Here is a 20,421-nt window from a genome sequence, read left to right as displayed (position 1 = left end):
AACTGGTATTACTGAATGAATGTATGTCCTTTATTTCTGAACTGTACTGTGGCATCCTTAGCACCTACTGTTTACTGTTACTGTTGCAGAGATCTCTGCCGGTTTCCTCGTGGAGCCACTACTGTTTACTGACTGATGGCCATCATTACTGTTCGATCTTTTAAGACCTACTGTTACTGTTATGCTAATGGATGTACCACATATGACTGTTTACTATACTGAGCAACTGAAATACTGATTGAAATGAACTGTTTTCATTACTGTAAGGACATTCATTCTAAACCCCTTTACGCTTTATGTTATTCACTGGGCTTTAGCTCACTGTTTATATATATATGTAGGTGCTCAGCCACCAGATCGGAGCTAGGAGCGTGGGTTAGACTCCAGTTTTGTCAAGCCAGCCTTTGTGCCTCACTGCGAGGTTCCGAGCCTATCGTGTTAAGGCTTCGGGGTGTTTTACAATTCCCCCTTCTATACCGTCTACTGTTCTGTATAGACTGAATGTTTACTGTACTGTTATCAAGGGATTAGGTCCCTGTACTGTGTGACTGTAAATTTTGTATAGACTGTACTGTTTGTGTATGTGAATACATGAAAAATCTTTTTGGCATACAGACTGACACAGCTCAACGGACATTATTCATTTACTGTATTGGCTTCCGCCAGGCCCTGTACTCTGTTGTACTGTACTACTGTTCTGCAGGCCTTCGGTAATCTCGGATTACTGGCCGGTTACGGTGCTAAACCCATAGGGCCGGGTTTGGGTCGTGACAGGTTAGGAGGATGAAATCTCTTTGAGGGATTTCTAGAATACTAACCACTAACATTATAACCTTTGTTATCTATTTGAATGACACGTTCCTTTTCTCTATTATTGAAATTGCTGTTATTGACTTGAATATCATGCTTCACTAAATGTGATGGTGTATTGGATTGGGAAAAAAGGGACAGGGTATGTGTGCGTTTACTGGGCATCCAAAGCTCACGGTGTTTCATGCCAGGTATTGAAGACTATTAGGCTGGTCGAAGGCAAAGCTGAAGTATTTGAGGACGTAGGGCTATCCTATGAAAGCTAGGAACTAGTTATTTTAAACGTGTTTTGAGATTGTAAGTGATAGATCCCATGTTGTATTTAAGACTTGATATTTGTAATTTGTATATATATAATATTTGTAACCTATCCTTATACTCCGTTAACTCATGTAGGCCTTGTGTTAATACCCTGTCAAGATCTGTCAAAAGGTAGCCTTGCTATTTAAGGTGGTTGGACTTAGAAGGAAGGCTATTTTGACTCCTCCGACCTTCTTGGGATCTTACTTGGTTATTAGCCAAAGGACTCATTAATGACATTTCCTACTCTTGTAACCTTAGATAAACCCTGTATTTAATGGTTAATATATTATCTGATGTTCCCAATTTTTGGGGCGTCACAGCAAATGGCACATAACTCATAATTAACTCACACATAGAAGCATGTAAGACAGGAAAGTCACATGTAGGCACACAAATAAGAGAAGCCACAGAAGTAACTGTTAATTATGAAAGTAAGTGTTACAGTTGCCCTAGCGTTTTATGCCAGATTTTGACAAGGAAAAAGTGGAAGTTGAAATTGGAGCAGCTGCTAATATAGAGCCTTGGGTAACTTAAAGCCATGATTTTAGCAAAATATAATTTTACTATCTTATGTATTAATGATTAAGGATGTTATAATGTCGCTTAATGTTGTATTTGGACTTTTAATTTTTTTTATTTTTTAATTTAGTGTTGTTAAACTTTTGGTTGTTGTGAGAATTGAAATTTTCCTATTAAGATGTTAAATTTTCAATTTAATAAGTTATTTTGTTATTTAATTTCCTATGATGTTCCCCAAAAAAAAAACATTTGGGGCATCACAAGCTGATAGCTCAGTGAGTAGAAGTATGGATAGTAATACAGTTTTGAAAACATAGTTCAAATCCAAAATAAGATATATATCACAAAACTAGATTGACATACAGTTTTGATAAAGATAATCTGTTTCAAAAAAAAGATTCTACAGTTTAACAGTTAAAAATACTCATGTCTCTCAAGAACATAACAAATGACATTCTCCATTTTAAAACAAATTACAACATGATCATCAACAATTTGGATACGAAGAATAACAAGTAACATGCCACAAAGTTCTCAAGGCAATAAACTTATTAGATCCAATATCGAACCAAAAGTCATCCCCGGGATGGCAACCCAGGTCTTTTCTCTAAGATGATCCGGTTGAAGGTCACTTAGCTTAGCCTAGGTCTTTTCCTTACAATCGTTGAGTACTAGAGTCATCACAGCCCAACCCAGATCTGTTCCCTAGTGGCCAAAGTCACCACACATGGTGGAATAAATTCCCTGGACTTATATATATATATATATATGATCCCAATAATCAATACAATTTAGTTTCGCAAAACATGGTAGTTCACCATTATAAACATGACGCCCCATGACGCCAAGTTTTCACATGTTTCAGAAATAATTTAATTCCATTGATAATATAATAATTTTATCAAAATAACTGAGTCCTGAAACAACAATTTAATTTTCAACAGTTCAGGATAAGGGAGATTTATAAAAATATGTAGCATGCAACTACTCACCTAAAAATGGAATAATATAATTATCGAATAGAGTATGAAAGTCCAACTAGTGCCCTGAACAAAGTATTAAAACTATGCGTCATTACTAATTCAAAAATACTAAAAGGAATAATAAATTAAGTAATCCCAAACTAAAGTGCACCAACACTATGACCGACATTTAATTATTTTTAGAAGAAAATAAATAAGTAAATAAATAAATGAATAAATAAATAAATTAGTTTTATCCAGTGTCTATCTAATATTAGTGTATAAGTTAGTTTTAAATAAATCCATAGCAAGAACATTGCTAAGAAATAATAACTTTGTGGATATTCAATATTTATTGTTTATAATTTATTTTAACAATGATTCAACATAATAATTATCCTTATTAAATACCTTAGTTAATTAATTTTAAGAAACCCACACAATTACACAATATATAAAAATAAGAAATAAAAAATAAAAATCAGATTTCCGGTGGTAGTGGGGTGACACTTGTGCGTGTGACACTATTGTAGGAGATAGGCTCTCCTGATATCTCTTGGAATGGGAAAATACGATGGGACTTGATAAAATGATGAGAGAGAGAGAGAGAGAGAGAGAGAGATCAGCAAGATGAACTCATATATATATATATATATGCATGTTTGCTTCTCCTCTGATCATAGAAGAGGAAAGAATAGGGAATATATATATATATATATATATATATATTTGTGAGCAAGTTTAGTAGAAGAAGGAGAATAGAAGATCAAGAGAGTTAAACTTTTCCTACCATTCATCACTCCTTTTCAATTCTACTACTAAGTAAGAAAACCCTCTCAACCCTCTCATTCTTTTTAACTGTTAAAATTTCATATTGTATTCATAGCAAAAATTGTAGATAGAATTTTTTTATAGTTGTATGTAAATTTTGTGATTTGTATATCAAATATTTGAAAATATTAGTAGTCTTAAAATCATGGTATTATTGTGGAAATAGACTTGCATGTGTAGTTTGTGCCATTAAAGAGATGATTGAAGATTTTATTTGGTTTGGTTATATAACTCTTAAATTTGCTAGAAAGTTGTACGAATTTTTAGACATTTTATACTCAAAATTTTGAGATGATTTCTTCTACAAAGTTGTTGAGAATCTAGTTCATCCAGGAAATTTTGTAACAATTATTTGGGTTTTGTACTAATTTATACCAAATTTTAACTAAATCTAGAACTATAGACAGATTTTACTATATGTTTGAAAATTCATTAAAAATCCTATATTAAACCAAATCTGGTAATTTCTAAATAAAAAATGAAATTTGAGAAGTCTAATTTCATAATAAAGTTTTAGATCATGGAATTGATTTATAAAGTTAAGTATGGAATTAATTTAAGAAAATGTGATAAATCTATGTCATAAAATTTCTTAGAATTTTATAGAATTATTTATAACTTGTTTTTGGGAAATGCTTTCTGAAAAATGACCATAACATGTTTGTTGAATATTTTATAGATTTTCACAAATTTTAGAATTTTATAAATAATTTATTCATAATTTTAACTACAAAAGGTATATTCTAAAAATTTCTGGACAGATTGAGATAGAACCAAGATTATTACTTCAGTTATTTAATTGGATTAAATTATATATTGTACTGGTCTAATTAATTAAAGGAAAAATTATTGATAAATCCCAATTAGAAGTGTTTTAACCCAAGAAGTCCATGAGGGAATTTTTTAACCCATTTAGTCCCATGTATGTATAGTTTTATTCCATAAAGTCCTTTTTCTTGATTTACACTATTTTCTTGGACACTTATACCCTTATATTTAATTTTGATACCCTTATAAATATTTTTTGAACGGTTAGCAATTTTATGATGTGAACATTTATATTTTAAAATTCACATTGGTAGGAATGTAAAATTGGCCTGTGGGTGGCCCGAAACCCGTCTGCAAGCCGGGGCGAGCCCGGCCCGTTAACAATGTGAATATTAACATTGACATGTTAACATTCACATTAATAGGAGTGTAAAATTGGCCCACGTCCCATGGCGGTGCCCGCGGCCCATGGGCGGCCCGGGGTTGGCCCGGCCCGTTAACAATGTGAATATTCACATTGACATGTTAACATTCACATTGATAGGAGTGTAAAATTAGCCCGCGCCCCGTGGCTGCCCGAAACCCGTCTACGGCCCGTGGGCGGCCTGGGGCGGGCCCGACCTGTTGACAATGTGAATATTCAATTGAGATGTTAATATTCACATTGATAAGAATATAAAATTGGCCCACGCCCCGTGGCTGCCCAAAATCCGCCCACGGCCCGTAGGCAGCCCGGGGTGGGCCCGGCTCGGCCTGTTGACAATGTGAATATTCACATTGACATGTTAACATTCACATTGATAAGAGTATAAAATTGGCCCGTGCCCCGTGGCTGCCCAAAACCTGCCCATAGCCCATGGGCGGCTCGGGACGGGCCCAGCCTGGCCTGTTGACAATGTGAATATTCACATTGACATGTTAACATTCACATTGATAAGAGTATAAAATTGGTCTGCAGCCTATGGGCGGCCAAAAGCCCGCCCGGGCCCCGAGGCGGGCCCGGCCCGTCCCGGCCCATTGACAATGTGAATATTCACATTGACATGTTAACATTCACATTGATAAGAGTGTAAAATTGGCCCGCAGCCCGTGGGCGGCCTGAAGCCAGATCGCAGCCCGAGGCAGGCTTGGCCCGACCCGTGACAATGTGAATATTCACATTGACATGTTAACATTGACATTGATAGGAGTGTAAAATTTGCCCGCTGCCCGAAGCTCGCCCGCGGCCTAGGGTAGGCCCGGCCCGACCCGTTGACAATGTAAATATTCACGTTGACATGTTAACATGCACATTGATAGGAATGTAGAGTTGGCCCGCCGCCCATGGGCTGCTTGAAGCTCGCCCACGGCCCGGGGCAGGCTCGTTTGGGTCCGGGCCCGAGCATGTCCGAGACCCTAGGCTAGGGCCTAGGCCATCACTTTGAAGCCCGGCTAGGCCCATTGGCCCGCTTAAGGCCCATTCAAGGCTCGGTCCGAGGCCCAGCCCGCCTGAGGCATAATGTCTTTTTTTGTGAAAAATAATAAAATTTTGGTAGAAAAAATTAAAAAGAATTAAAAAAAATGGCTAGGCCCGCCCAAGCCCAGCCTAAGCTCGAGCCTAGCCCTAGGCCCATCAGCCCGACCCGAGGCTGTCGTCTTCGAGCCGCGGGCCAATTTTACACTCCTATCAATGTGAATGCTAATATGTCAATGTGAATATTCACATTGTCACGGGCCGGGCCGCGCCCGTCTCGGGCAGCGGGCGGGCTTCGGGCCACCCACGGACCGCGGGCCAATTTTACACTCCTATCAATGTGAATGTTAATATATCAATGTGAATATTCACATTGTCACGAGCCGGGCCGAGCTCGCCCGGGGCCTCCCACGGGCTTCGGGCCGCCCATGGGACGCGAGTCAATTTTACACTCTTATCAATGTGAATGTTAACATATCAATGTGACTATTCACATTGTCAATAGGCCGGGCCCGCCCCGACAACGAGCGGGCTTCGGGCCGCCCACAGGCCGCGGGCCAATTTTACAGTCCTATCAATGTGAATGTTAATACGTCAATGTGAATATTCACATTGTTGCGGGCCGGACCGGGCTTGCCCCGGGCCGCTCACAGGTCGCGGGCTAATTTTACACTCCTATCAATGTGAATGTTAACATGTCAATGTGAACATTCACATTGTACATGGGCCGGGCCCCTACACATTGACGATATGAACATTCACATTGACGGTGTGAACATTCACATTAGGGGTATTTTGGTAATTATGTCACCCATAGGACTTATTGAAACATAAGAAAATAATATGGACTAAATAGAACATAAGTAGATGAAAAGGGTATTTTGGTCTTCTTATCTCAAATAGGACCTAATGGAATAGTCAAAAAGAATATGGATTGGATGGAACATAAGTAATTAAAGATGGATTTATGGAAAAAGCTCCCTTAATTAAATCTTGTAAATTAGTAGCCCATGCATGTGTGTGATTATGGTTCACTTTTAAGTGTCTAAAATTATCATTTCATACCATGGTTTAATTTAACTAATTTTGTACATTTGTTGATTATTGTACAACATGTGTAATATTTTATGTTGGGAATTTTAATGAAATAGTATAATACTTACGATGATTAAAAATTGTAATTATTGGTGATTAATATAAAAACTAACCAAAATTATTAACAGCACGTACAAAATTCATGATTAAGGGTTAATACCGATAGTTCAGGGTGAGCCCTGATTTTTTATAATTTTTACATTATTGTGTCGTAAAACCCTAAGATGGCACGGGACTTATTTGAACCCTTATCGGTATTCGGTTTTGAGATAAGGGTGGATGTGCAGGTGACACGCAGGGAGGTTACATACCCTGGTAAACCGTTCCCTTGGGGCAAACCACGGATGTCATGGCTTTGGTATATAACTCTGGGTGTGGGCATCATTGGTAGTTCTTAAATATTTGACCAATGGGGGGTTTTCAAATTAACCATGCCCATAGCTTAGTGGTTGGTAAGAAAATCTTTTGGTGAGATTTTGAGTATCACCTAAACTATTAAAATTGTTGAAATTATTTTAATTGTTGTCATATTATCATGCCATTAATTCTGTCATTTTCTCTTAATTGTCATGATTATTAATGTGATTATTTTCTTTTTAAAAGAATGGTAAGTTGGCTATGTTTTCTTACTGTGTTGCAAAACTCATGGCATATATTTTGTTGCCCTGGCGTTTTATGCCAAATTTTAACGAGGACGGAATGGAAGCTAAAATTGGAGCGCTACTAATATAGAACCTTGGCTAACTTGAAGTTAAGACTTTAGCAAAATAAAACTTTACCATCTTATGTATTAGGATGTTATGATGTTATTTAATGTTGTATGTGGACTTTTAATTTTTTTTTATTTATTTATTGTTGTTAAACTTTTGATTGTGTGAGAAATTTAAATTTCCCTTTGAAGATGTTAAATTTTTAATTTAATAAGTTATTTATTATTTAAATTCTTATGATGTTCCAAAAATTTTGGGGCGCCACAAACACAGCTCAACCCAACTCATCATTACTCTTAAATAATATCTAAGTTCATGTTCTTCAAGGTCTCAAATTACCAAAGACATGGGTTCAAATTGAAATTTAATTAAATGTGACTTTGAGATAAAATAGAATTTTGAACAAATTTTTCCAATATATTTGCTAACTTTGAAAATTAAAAACCCATTCTACACCGTTTGAAAAATTCTAAAACCTTCTAGATGTCAACTAATATATCCTAAGTTTCATACCCAATTAGTTTTACGCGATTTTTCTTATCAAAACAATTATTTACAATTAATTATGTCCAAACAGGTCGTTTTCTGCAACACTTCAAAGAAATTGACGGTTCTCTCAATATACACGAGCAATCAATGCAAGGCTAAGAATGTAAGAAACTAGACTCGTAACCGGTTCTAATGGCGCTGATTTGATAATTATCAGATTTATACCCAAAGAGAACGACACTTCTAAATTTACTATTTTAGACTAGTTTTCTAGACCGATTTGAACGCACCAGTTTATATAGATTTTGGGCTTGTTTGGTTTGTATCTCAAGATACAATTTTTGAGAAAAATTTCAAAATTTTGTTTGGTTTAAATTTTTTGAAAAAATTTCCAAAAGCACTTTCTCTTTCCTACACATCAATCAATCACTTTTTCTCTCACACACATCTACTCAACTCAACAAAATATCAAATCATCCCAAACTTCCAAACTCCCAAACTCTAAAACTATTTTCAAAATATACAACCAAACAAACCCAAAAAGAATTCTAAACTCTCTCCCCAATTTTTTTTTTGAAGATTTATCTCAAAATACAAACCAAACACACCCTTTGACTCCGAAAAATTATGAGAAAATTCTAATATAGGGTTCAATATTTAATAAAGTTACTGTAAAAATTTTCACTTTAAATTTATTCGGTCGATATATTTCCTATACCTCTATTCATGGTTGTAGTCTGTAACTAACAACAACAATAGCGAATATATATATATATATATATATATTAAATAAAATATGAATATGCTTTTATCTTTGGCACCATCTACCATCTAAATAAAAGATGAATATGCTTTTATCTAATATGGGGTTCAATATTTAATAAAGTTACTGTAAAAATTTTCACTTTAAATTTATTCGGTCAATATATTTCCTATACCTCTATTCATGGTTGTAGTCTGTAACAAACAACAACAATAGCGAATATATATATATATATATATATATTAAATAAAAGCTGAATATGCTTCTATCTTTGGCACCATCTACATGTCCCAAAGTCAACCTACGGCTGAAACACACCAACACACATAAAGTAATACATAAAATATTTACCTATTTATGAGAGTTCCCTTCCCCTCCGTCGACTTTTCACTGATGATTCTCCTCCTCCCTTTCTCTGCTTCTCTCTCCCTATCTCACTCTCACAGTTGTCGCTGTTAGGAGAGTTAGGTTGATTAAAATTACAAACACAACATCTCTAGGGTTTACCTTCCCTAATATATATAGCCAGCAGTCCAACTTAATTATTATTATTATTAACCTTTAATATTATGTGTTTAAAATTAATTAAAATATTCTCTAATAATATTTAATTTGCACTTTGATATTTACCACCAAAATGTTTGAGAATTATAAAATTATTATTATTATTATTATTTATTTGTTTATTAGGTTCTCACAATGTATATATATTTTTATATATTCAACTATGTGTTATGTGTGTGATTTTACTTGCAAAAAGAGAAGGATGAGCTTTGTTGTTTTTAACTCTATGTGTATATATATTTATATATATTCAACTGTGTGTTGTTTTTAAGTGTGTGTATATATATATTGTAACAATCCTGATCTGTAATTAACTGATTAAGCGTGATTAATAATGCCTAATAAGTAATTAAGAAGAAATTCCGAGTTAATTGCATGTGGATTGTGTTATTTGTGTTTATATCTGTCTGTCGTAGAAATATATATATGTGTTTTTGTTTCATAATGTGAATTGAAGGTTTTATCGACCACAAAATGTGAAATTGACTTGGTTTATGTGTTATTTGGAATTTTAGAATTTTATGGTAGGTTTAATTGGAATTTGATTCGAAACCCAATAATTAGAATAAAATAATTATAGTTAATAAGCTTAAGTAAGGCTTACTTAAACTTCCTAATCAGCTTGGACGCTCAAGAATTTGACTACATGAAGCTCAATTGGGAAGTTTAGGTGAGAATTCAAGCCTTTGATTATGCAATTAATTTAGCTAATACATGAGTTCAAAGGAAATTCAATATTAAGACAAGAATTGAGCTCATATTATTGGATCAAAGCATAAGACATGCATGCATGCTCATTTAATTGTGTTTCGGAGATGTTTTCAAAGAATTTCCTCTTGCATGTCCTCATTTTGGATTTGTTCTAAGAATTCAACATGTATTTGAGTTAAAAACCTCATTTGATCATGTTTTAAAAGCTTTGAAGCCAAGACAATTCATGCATGTTGTCTTCTTGTTATGTTCTTTAGGTTCCAAGTTTGATTTTGCACAATTGGCATGCTTTTGGCCTTTGATTTTGCAAAATGATTTTGAATTCACAATGTTTTACAAGTTTACATATGTTTGCTCAAGTTTTGGGCCCAAAAGGATGTGTTTTGAAGTCTTGAAGTTGAGTTTTGAACTTGGAACTACAATATGGAAATTCCAGAATTCTACATCACTGCTTAAGCGATCAAATCTGCGCTCAAAGACCACTCTTTGTTTGCACTTTCACTTGAGCAACTGAAAGTTGGCTCAAGCGTAAAATTCATGCTCTAATTACTTTTGCAGACATGAGCCTCTGCTCAAGCGAGAAAACTTGCGCTCCAGAGACCACCCCTATTTTTGAACCTTGGCTCGAGCAACCAGAAGTTGAGCTCGAGCGTTAAATGAGAGCTCCCAGAAGTTTTTTCAGAATTTTGCAGTCCGCTCGAGTGACCAAAGTTTCGCTCAAACGAAGACCCTGTTTTCTAAAATTTGACTAAGTGTTTCAACACATATTTTGGGATCCTCATTGCGTCTTAGGAATTCCTAAGCCTTAATTAAGACATAATAATGAGGATAAGACTTAGAAACACATTAAGAACGAAACGTAATGAGTTAAGTATTTTCCGAGCGTGTGTTTCAGTGTGTATCTGTCATCTATTTGTGTAGGTCACGCGTCATAATCTATTCTATCTGTCTGCTTTTGGAGCCAACTATGAGTAATAACTTAGTAAAGTTATGTTCAACTTTATTTATTTTCTGTATGATGAAAGACGATCTGTTTTCTGAAATGTTATGTTCCGTACAATGAATGATTGTTCAATTTCTGACAAGTATTTGTGGCATCATTAGTAGATATATTAGCTATTACCCAGTATCGGAGGTTCCATTATGGAACTTAGTATATCTGTTATCTGTTGCCCGTACTGGAGGCTCCATCATGGAGCTCAACATATCTATTATCTGTTACTCAGATCCAGAGGTTCCTTTATAGAACTGGTTACTCATAACCACCATATGTTCTATATTTGTTCTGTTAGCTCTAATAGATGTACCACATATGATTAAGCATGAACTGCGATTTCTGTATATGATTTGAATAAGAATGTGAATATGGATCTGCTTCTGTTTTTGAGATAAACATGAATCTGCTTTCCGAATCTGATATAGGACATCATTTATTTAAACCCCTTTACTCTGTTATTATTCACTGGGCTCCCGTTCACTGTATTATGTATGTATGTAGGTGATTAGGTGCGTGACCAGGCTCAGTGATGGTAGCCTGGAGATTTGTTTTGTGTCAGCCAACTACCGTGCCTCTTGAGGAGGTTCCCGAGAAGTCATGTGATCGAGTTTTGTGAATTATGTATAAGTTTTCTACTTTGTTTATTTGGTTTGAACAAGTTTTTGTATAACCGTTCCTCGGGGCTAAGTCCCAGTTTGACTATGTGTACATGTGTTGGTGACGTAAGACTTTGTTAATATGACATCACGTATGTGTGTAAATAAAGTTTTAAATTCCTGTCTCATGTATATCTGCACAACTCAATGGACTATGTATGTTTTATATATCTGCTTCCGCAGCCCCTTATTAAATGTTAATCTATTCAGAGGCCTTTGATAATCCAAAGATTACTGGCCGGTTACGACGCTAAACCTATAGGGGCGGGTTTGGGTTACGACATATATATATTCAACTGTGTGTTGTGTGTGTGATTTTATTTGCAAAAGAGAATGATAAGCTTTGAAAATCTTGAATTGAGCCAAACTTTCAGTTTGAATGCAAGCCAACACCAACATCCTTTAACCTGCTTTCTTAATATGCTTGATCTTGTGTTTGTTTTTGTACAGATAAAAAATCTCATTAAACATCTCTAGTATTTTTCATCTCTAATATGAATTAAAGGTGAAAATTTTGTATAAATAAAAAATCTCATTAAACATTTCTTGTATTTTTCATCTCTGATATGAATTAAAGGTGAAAATTTTGTATAGATAAAAAATTGCACAGCTTAAATTTATACAGAAAAGTTTTGGTATAAAGTAAAGGTGAAAATTTTGTACATATAGAGAGAGAAATTATAGCGATTATGGTTTTAGACCCAACCCATTTGATATTCTGGACTCGAGTTTCACATTTCTATATTGTTGTTCTTGTCTTGTTCCTCTTTTCTCTCCTTGAGTTTGACTATTGGGTTATATTGGTTGCATTTGGAACAGGGTTAGTAGCTTGGTTTTCAAACTTTTGTTGCCCAAAATTTTACTCCTCCGCTCGAGTGTTACTTCTTGCATTCAAGCTGCCTTTCTTGCACTCGAGTGTTGGTCTGTTGTCTGCAAAACTTCTGAGAGTATATAATCTACGCTCGAGTGTCACTTCTTGCACTTGAACGCAACAACTTATTATGTCTGGATACTTGAGCGTCGCTTCTTGAGCTCGAGCAAACTGTGCGTATTTCAATCCGTAAAAATGACATTTTACATCACTTTTCATTTCATTCTTGTCACGATCCAAACCTGTCCTAGAGGTTTAGCGTCGTAACCGGCCAATAATCCTCGGATTACCAAAGGCCTCTGACCTGAATAACAAAATATAAGGGGGCTAGCGGAAATAAATATAGAAACATACAGCACATCTGTGCGTGCTATCCACCATATCTGTAGTAAAATGGGTGCCATCAGCAGGTGATTCCTTCTCGATCACATAGTCACATTATTCCCCAAGTTCATCGATCCAATGCCGATAGAATTTGTAGGACCTGGTAGAGTGATGACCTTAATGTCAATTAGATCTTGAACTTCATGGCGAAGACGAAAACAATTGTCAGTGTTATGGCCGGTTTATTGATGGAAGGCACAGTACTTGGCAGTATTATACCTAGGTGGAAGGGGATCAAGAGAGACCGAGGGTGAAGGGATTTGAGATGGCCTTGTCCTACGAGGATTTGGAGAGCTTTGGATAAGGTCATGAAAAGGGGATTATAGGTGTGTTTACCAATCCTGCAAGGATTTGCGGGTGTTGATTGGGTTTGATGATCTCTTATGAGTGTAGAATTGGAGCTAAAATGGGTGTTTCTAGTATAACATCCCTTTTCCTGGCTTGCTCATTGATTCAGAATGCTTCCAACTTGAGCGACAAAAGTGTCATCCACAGTTTTTGCAACAACTGCAAACACTTACTATTTGTTCAGCCCTTCGACCATAAAAGCCTCTATAGCCCACCGAAGATGTGCATCAGGATCGATACTTGCCCCGGCCTTGTTCTTGCCACTTGCCTCCACTTTGCCAAGGGATTAGGTCGTTACATCGAGGTGAGGCCCAGTTGTTATTGACATGCCACCACCTAGACCTGAGATAGCTTTAGGTTGACCCTTTTCAATTACAGCTCACCCCAAGATTGAGGAGCCTTTTGGCATGAAATTTCTGGACTGTAATGTGATCGATGAGGGAGCCAAAATCCCAAAGGCTAAATCTACCATTGTTCTCTACAAATCTTCATTCATGCTCATCAGCTCAGAAGTAGTGGGTTCATAGGTTTGAGATGATTGGGGTTCAAGTGCATCCGTCATACACAAGTCTGTGCTTTCTGGAATGAACACCTCAGGCTTGGGTAAATAAGCCGAGATGATGTATCTGCTGAGGTTGTAGGTGGATGGTAGAGTATAGATTAGGTTGAGATGTGAAGGTAATGGATTAGTGGTGGCCTGAGGTCTTTTTGGTGGAGCTATGGTCTCTTCGTCAATAAGATCCTGAATCTTATGACGGAGGTGGATGCAACGGTTTGTGTCATAACTGTGTTGTTGATGATAGACACAGTATTTAGTGGCATCATGTCTTGGTAGAAGAGGATTTGAAAGGGGTCAGGGTTCTAGAAGCTCTAGGTGTCCCTTTTTCCGCAGCATTTTCAAGGCATGAGAGAGAGAGCCATGTAAAGAGGATGGAAATTTCGGGCTTGGGGTCGAGTTGAAGTGGTTGGTCGGCTATTATCAGCAAAAGGGTTTTTGATGGGACTAGTGACAGTGTTTACTTCTGAGCATTTCATAACTGTGCTACCACTGGGGTTAACATTGGAACTACGAACAATATTCTTCTTTACAGGCTCATTATCTTCCACAATGAGCCCTTATCTGATGGCATCCTTGATTTGAACCCCAATTTCATGGAGGTCCTTAAAATTGAATATGATTGTCTGCAATATCTCAGCTTGCCCAGCCATATCTTGCTGCAGCGAACCTACTAATTGCTGAAGACAGATCAGTAAATCCTCTAGATTTGTCAGAGGCTGAGCCATGATAGGCGTAGATGGTCGTGCTCTGAACAGAGGTGATGTAGCTGGTAAATGTTGAAACAGTGGAACCGGTGAGCCCTGCATGGCCCTTCTTTGTGTTGGCACCGGCGAAGGAAACACTGGTTGCCCTTGAACTAAATTTTCATACTGATGAAGTCTATCGACACGAGTTCAGAGTACCTGGGGGATACCAAAGCCTTTGGAAGCTATGGTTCCAGCACTACCTAGCAAAAGAGAAAACAGACGGCACCTCAACCCAATTGCACTAGAATAGATATGATCACAGCTGAATGACTATACTCCTCAGTGTATTATGCCCCAAAACAGATACCAACTGTACCACTGATATGAACATTCATGTATAGTTTCACTGTAAAGCACATATCAATTAAAAAGAGCCAAAACACCCTTACAAGGCGGTATGGTTACCCTGTCCTAGTTTTGGCATAGACTAGGGTTTCACTACTTCAATCAAGCAATTTCACGCAATCCTGCATTCGGGTGAGCGTCCTGTCCTAGTTTGGAACAGTCTCTATGGCTTTTCTATATGCAATTAGGCCAAATGGTCAAAAAATGGGTACCTCAGCAAGACTACCTAATATACCTCTCACACCGAACACCGAGGAGTGAAAGAAGGATCAAGCGATACAGCGGTAATCCAGATCCAAGGGTTGTGTTCCTAACATGGCAGAGCCCACGACCTGTCAGCCTTTTGGCAAGCTTTTGGGAAAACCTCCGGCAAGCCGTCCAAGAATAGTAGATGACAAACACAGTGACTTAAGCTCACCAATGCAAATGCAATACAAAGAACATATAAGTGTAAATAAAATTTCACATCATGAAGTTCGAGTCAAGTTCTCTAATTTCCCCAACAGAGTCACCAGAAACTGTAGCTCGACTTTTCGCGCTCTTTTCGGAAGATGACTAGCCCTACAGTATTGGACTCCCGCAGTTCTGAATCTGATCTCACAAGTGCAATGAGAAATAGATAAACACCAAAGAGTCCAAATCTGACAAATCTTTTGAAAAATCAATTTTGAATCAAAATGCAAAAAATGGACTGCTTTGCTAGATATAGAGTCGCCACCTAAATATATTTGAGAAATTTAGGACACTCGTGACTCTTGCCGAAGGCCACGTGTCTGTCATTACCAAGATTATCTCGGCTCTGGAACTTAGGTACGAGAGGGGAAGGCCATGAATTGAGCACCCCCGCTCGCCCAATCAAAAGATCGGTCTTTACTAATCATAATGTGATTTTTATTTACATTATATGCTCATGTTCCGATTATTAGGCTAACATTACTATGTGATGCGCACACAAGTACAGACTGATTTGTAAAAATTGGAACACTTGATTTCATGTATGTTTTTGAAAAGTGTTTTGCATATGTACCACTTAGAAAAATGATCGCATATGTACATTACTCAAATTATTCCAATTCAAGCAATCTACCCTTCATCCACAGGCATACAAATAGTTTATCACTTAAACACTTAGCCTCATGGTGAACATGCTTTTTGACGTGGCAATACTAACACATGCAATATGCTAAAGCAAATAAAAGCTCACATAGTACTCCAAGGCAAACCAAACAAAGCAAAATAATTAGAAAAATGCATGTTCCCAACTAATGCGATATGACTAATGCAACACATGCGATATGCAATCTAAATAGGCTCGACTACTTATCATGGCATGTTAATCAATTTGATAGCATGCGGTAAAGCACGTATTCAAAGAAGTGTAAGCAATAACAATGCAAATTAGAATGATACGCCGAGCTCAATGCATGCAAGACAATGGATGCAAGGCATGTGAGATGCTAAACGAAATATGATGCTCTAAACTAACTATCATAAGCAAGTAAATAAAATGGAGAAAGACGTGGGGTTGGAAGACATATACATTATTATAATTATGCCCTCACGCAGAACGGTCCGAATAAACTAACTAGCTATTACAAAACGAACTAACTAACTATTTCAACAACAAATAAACTAACTATGCTATCTAGTTATTACAACATCACAATTAATGAACTACTCTAGCTAATTAGTACACTAATTAGAACTAACGAAGTAAGTGCACTAATTAATTAATTACAAATTCTAATTAACTAACTATTACAGCATGAATACAACATAAAATAAGTAACTAAGCTAACTAATCAGCCCCGGGAAGCGAGGAATGCTCATGCATGTACGGATTTTCACCCGAAAAGCCCACTGTTCTGCTGCCAGAATGCTTCTGTTGCACAGTAGAACATCTTTTCACCTCAGCCCCTGCTCTATTCTGTTTCAAAAAGTTGCTGCTCAATTTTACAAAAGTGGCCGGCAAGCTAGAAGTAGTGGTCGACCGGCCACAAATGGTAGCCTGCCGTCCAGAAATAGTGGCCTACCAACCACCGATGCTTGGTTCCTCTTACTGCAACATAAAGCATACAGAGTACAAACAGGGTATTCTCAAGGTATGTTTGTACATGAAAACAGCTCAAAGGAGTAACAAGCTCAATTCATAAGCCACCAATCGATGCAATTTCATTGCATGATGGCCTATGAACCAAAGTATACAATTTCAATAAATGCAACAAAAAAGACTCTCAAACCTCCTTCCTATCATGGCTTAATCAAGGAAAGTAGTTGACATTGACTCTTGAACCATTTACATTACTAGCAAGTATGAAATGACTCAAGACTCAATGGGTTCAATTAACATCCAATTGAACCCAAGTTGATTTTATCTTGCGTCACTTTTAATCCTCATTTTATTATTTTATTTTAATTACCAACCATTCCTTAGTTAATTAAGTCCAAAAGTGAGCTTTAAGTCCTCTAATGGAAAGGAGCACCAAACCAAGTGTTGTTTTAGGCATGAGAAAAGTGTCATGCCGTTGGTAACGAACCCTTAAAGGGTTTAAACCATTAAGCACATGACCTCAATCTCAAGCTTAAATAAACAAATAGTTTGAACCAACTTTCAAAGCAAAGTAAAAGCCAAGAAATAAGGGAGGTTATAGAGGTGATTAAGGTGATCACAAGTATGAAAAGCTTAAAATAAACACTATCAACTCAAATAGGATAGTGGCTAAGGCCTAAACTACCAAGCCTTTGAGGACAATTATACTACAAGCATGCAATACAAAGCTCAAATGCAATGAACCACTAAAAACAGTCCTAAAACAGTTCTAAAATAGTCCTAAAACATGTTGGAATTAAGTTAACAATAGCCAGAACAATAAGCTAAAACATGGAGCATGTTAAGCTAATAAAAGGGGAGGCTACCCCTTTCATTTTTGGGACTTCAAAACATGGTTTTAGCCACTGAAAAAGCTTTAAAATTTAGTATTAAAAAGCTCAAAGAAAGTGGACAAAGAGGTGGGAAACACAAGGGCAAAGGCCTAAGAAATAAGGTACAAAGAAGGGTGATCCACCCCTCTACCCCTAATAGCCTTAAACCACAAGTTTCAGCCCAAAAATACAAAGTATAAACAGCCCAAAAACAGTCTAAAATAGTAGGCAAAATAGCAAATAAAGCAAAGCAACAAGCCAAGACTTATACCTCTTGAAGAGGAAAACCCTTTCCAATTGTTAAACCAACACTTACACACCCTCAAGAGCTCAAAGTGGGCTCAAAAGTACCTTATCTCAAATACCACAAGGTTTGGTTTAAAGTGTATAGGCAAAAGCTTGCAAAAGCTTAAGAATTTGCAAGAGAGAGAGAGAATTGTCGAGAAAGAGAGATATAATTTTTCTCCAAAATGTTCAACCCTCTAAAATGTAAGGAGAGGTCTTCTATATATAGAAAACAATGAAACTCCCTCAGAAATATCAATACATACACGTGTAAGAAAGTGCATGCATATGTGGAAACAGCTGGCACAGCTGGCCAAAATATCTGTAAAAACACACATGTGGCCAGCAGGCCACTAATGTTGTCCGGCAGGCCACACAAATGGTTGGCAGCCTACATTGGTGGCCGGCAACCCACAATGGTGACCGGCCGGTCCCATGGGGTTTTAGGCTTGAAACACTACTGCTTTGGTCCAAAAACAAAGCAAGAGGTTTGTAGGGTTTGAAGGTTCAAAGCTATGGCATTCTGCTGAGGACTTCGAGCACTTGACAAGCATATACAAATTCATTATTGGGTGTGCAAATGGTGAAATCCAAGTCGTGAGGGCGCTAAAAAATGAGGTGTCTACACATACACAAACATAGTAGATACACATTGAAATACATGCTCGGGTCATACTTAACTTATTACATTTTGTTCTTTGTGTGTTTCTGTGTCTTATCCTCATTATTGTGTCTTAATTATGGCCTAGGAATGCCTAGGATGCAATGAGAATGCCAAAATGCGCTTGAAAACACTTAGTCTGATTTGCTAAAAATAGGGGCTTCGCTCAAGCAAAGGTCCAAAAATAAGGGTGGTTGCTCGAGCGCACCTTGGGTCACTTCAGCGATCTGTAAACTCTGCAAAAGTATTGGTTTCTTGATTTTTTCGCTCAACGTACGCTCGGCAGTCGCTCGAGCGTGAAACTGAGGTCTTCACTCAAGCGCAACTATTGTCACTTAAGCACAACTATTGTTGCTCGAGCGGTCTGCAAAAATGTATAAACTTCTGGAAGCATGCATTTTATGCTCAAGCCAACTTTTGGTCACTCGAGCGGAGGTACAAAACATAGAGTGGTCGCTCGAGTGTAGAATCTGTCGATCGAGTGGAGAAGCAGAATTCTAGGATCTCCAGATTTGCTCCTAAGCTCAAAACTCGAATTTAATACATCAAAACACATCATTTTGGGCAAAAATTCAAGAAAACATTTAGAAACTTGTAGAATGTCATGAATTGAAGATCATTTCGCAAAATCAAGGCCCAACAACATGCCAATTGAGCAAAATCAAACTCAAAACTTGAAAGTAAAACATATATGCCATGGATTGAGTTCAAAGCTTCCAAATCATAATCAAACAAAGACAATTGATGGAAAACATAATAAACTCTCAAAACTAAGGTAGAATTGAGGCATGCATGTGAGGATTCTTAGCAATTAAACTCAAAATGTAAGAAAATGAGCATGCATACATGGTTTGAGTTATAATGCTTTAATTCTAGCTTAATTTTTATGTCAATCTACCTCTTTCACTTGAATTCTTACATGAACTAACTCAATTGCACAACTAAGGATTTGATTTCTTACCTTAGATACTTAATTGTGTCCTAAAGGTTTAATCGCTTGAGTGTCCAAGTCCAAACCTTCAATTTTCTACAATTCTTCTACCAACTCTTGAGCTCAAACTCTCTTTAGGCTTCTCTCTCTCACTCCTATGTTTTTGCTCTCAAGGAAATGAAATAAGAGTGTGAAAATGCATTCTAGAGCCCACTTATGCCTTATATAGGCTCAATTAAGAAAGTTTAATTAAACTTGGTTCAGACTAATCAAATGAGCACTAATTATTCTAATTTAATTCGTTCTGAATCAAATTTCAATTCAACCTACCATAAAATTCTAAAAATTTCAAATAACACATTGTAAGGGGGTTCAAGGTTAAGAAGATTATTAGAGAGGCACAGCTATGTTAATGGTCCAACAATGGTGGAACTGGCTGGAGAATGAGCAACAGTAACTATTTAGGAGTTGGAGAGTCTGTAGCTGGGTGAGGGTGGCTCAAGAAGAAGTGTATAGCAGTGCACGAATGGGCAGTATCTCCCCCAAATCCCCAAAATTTCTCTTGTTGAACCTTGAGAAATGGGTCCTATTTATAGGCTTTTCCTTTGTACCAAGAGGACACCAAGTGGCCAAATAGAGAGAAGACATGTGTCCCAGAGGATCACATTGAGTATTCTGCCTTGAGCCACCAGGCTGAAGGTGCCACGTGTCCCTCTGCATGTACTGTGTACTATCTGT

Source organism: Camellia sinensis, unplaced genomic scaffold, assembly GCF_055761805.1.
Source record: "Camellia sinensis isolate YWXY unplaced genomic scaffold, ASM5576180v1 Unanchor13, whole genome shotgun sequence".
Taxonomy (NCBI): domain Eukaryota; kingdom Viridiplantae; phylum Streptophyta; class Magnoliopsida; order Ericales; family Theaceae; genus Camellia; species Camellia sinensis.
This window is presented reverse-complemented; position numbering follows the sequence as displayed.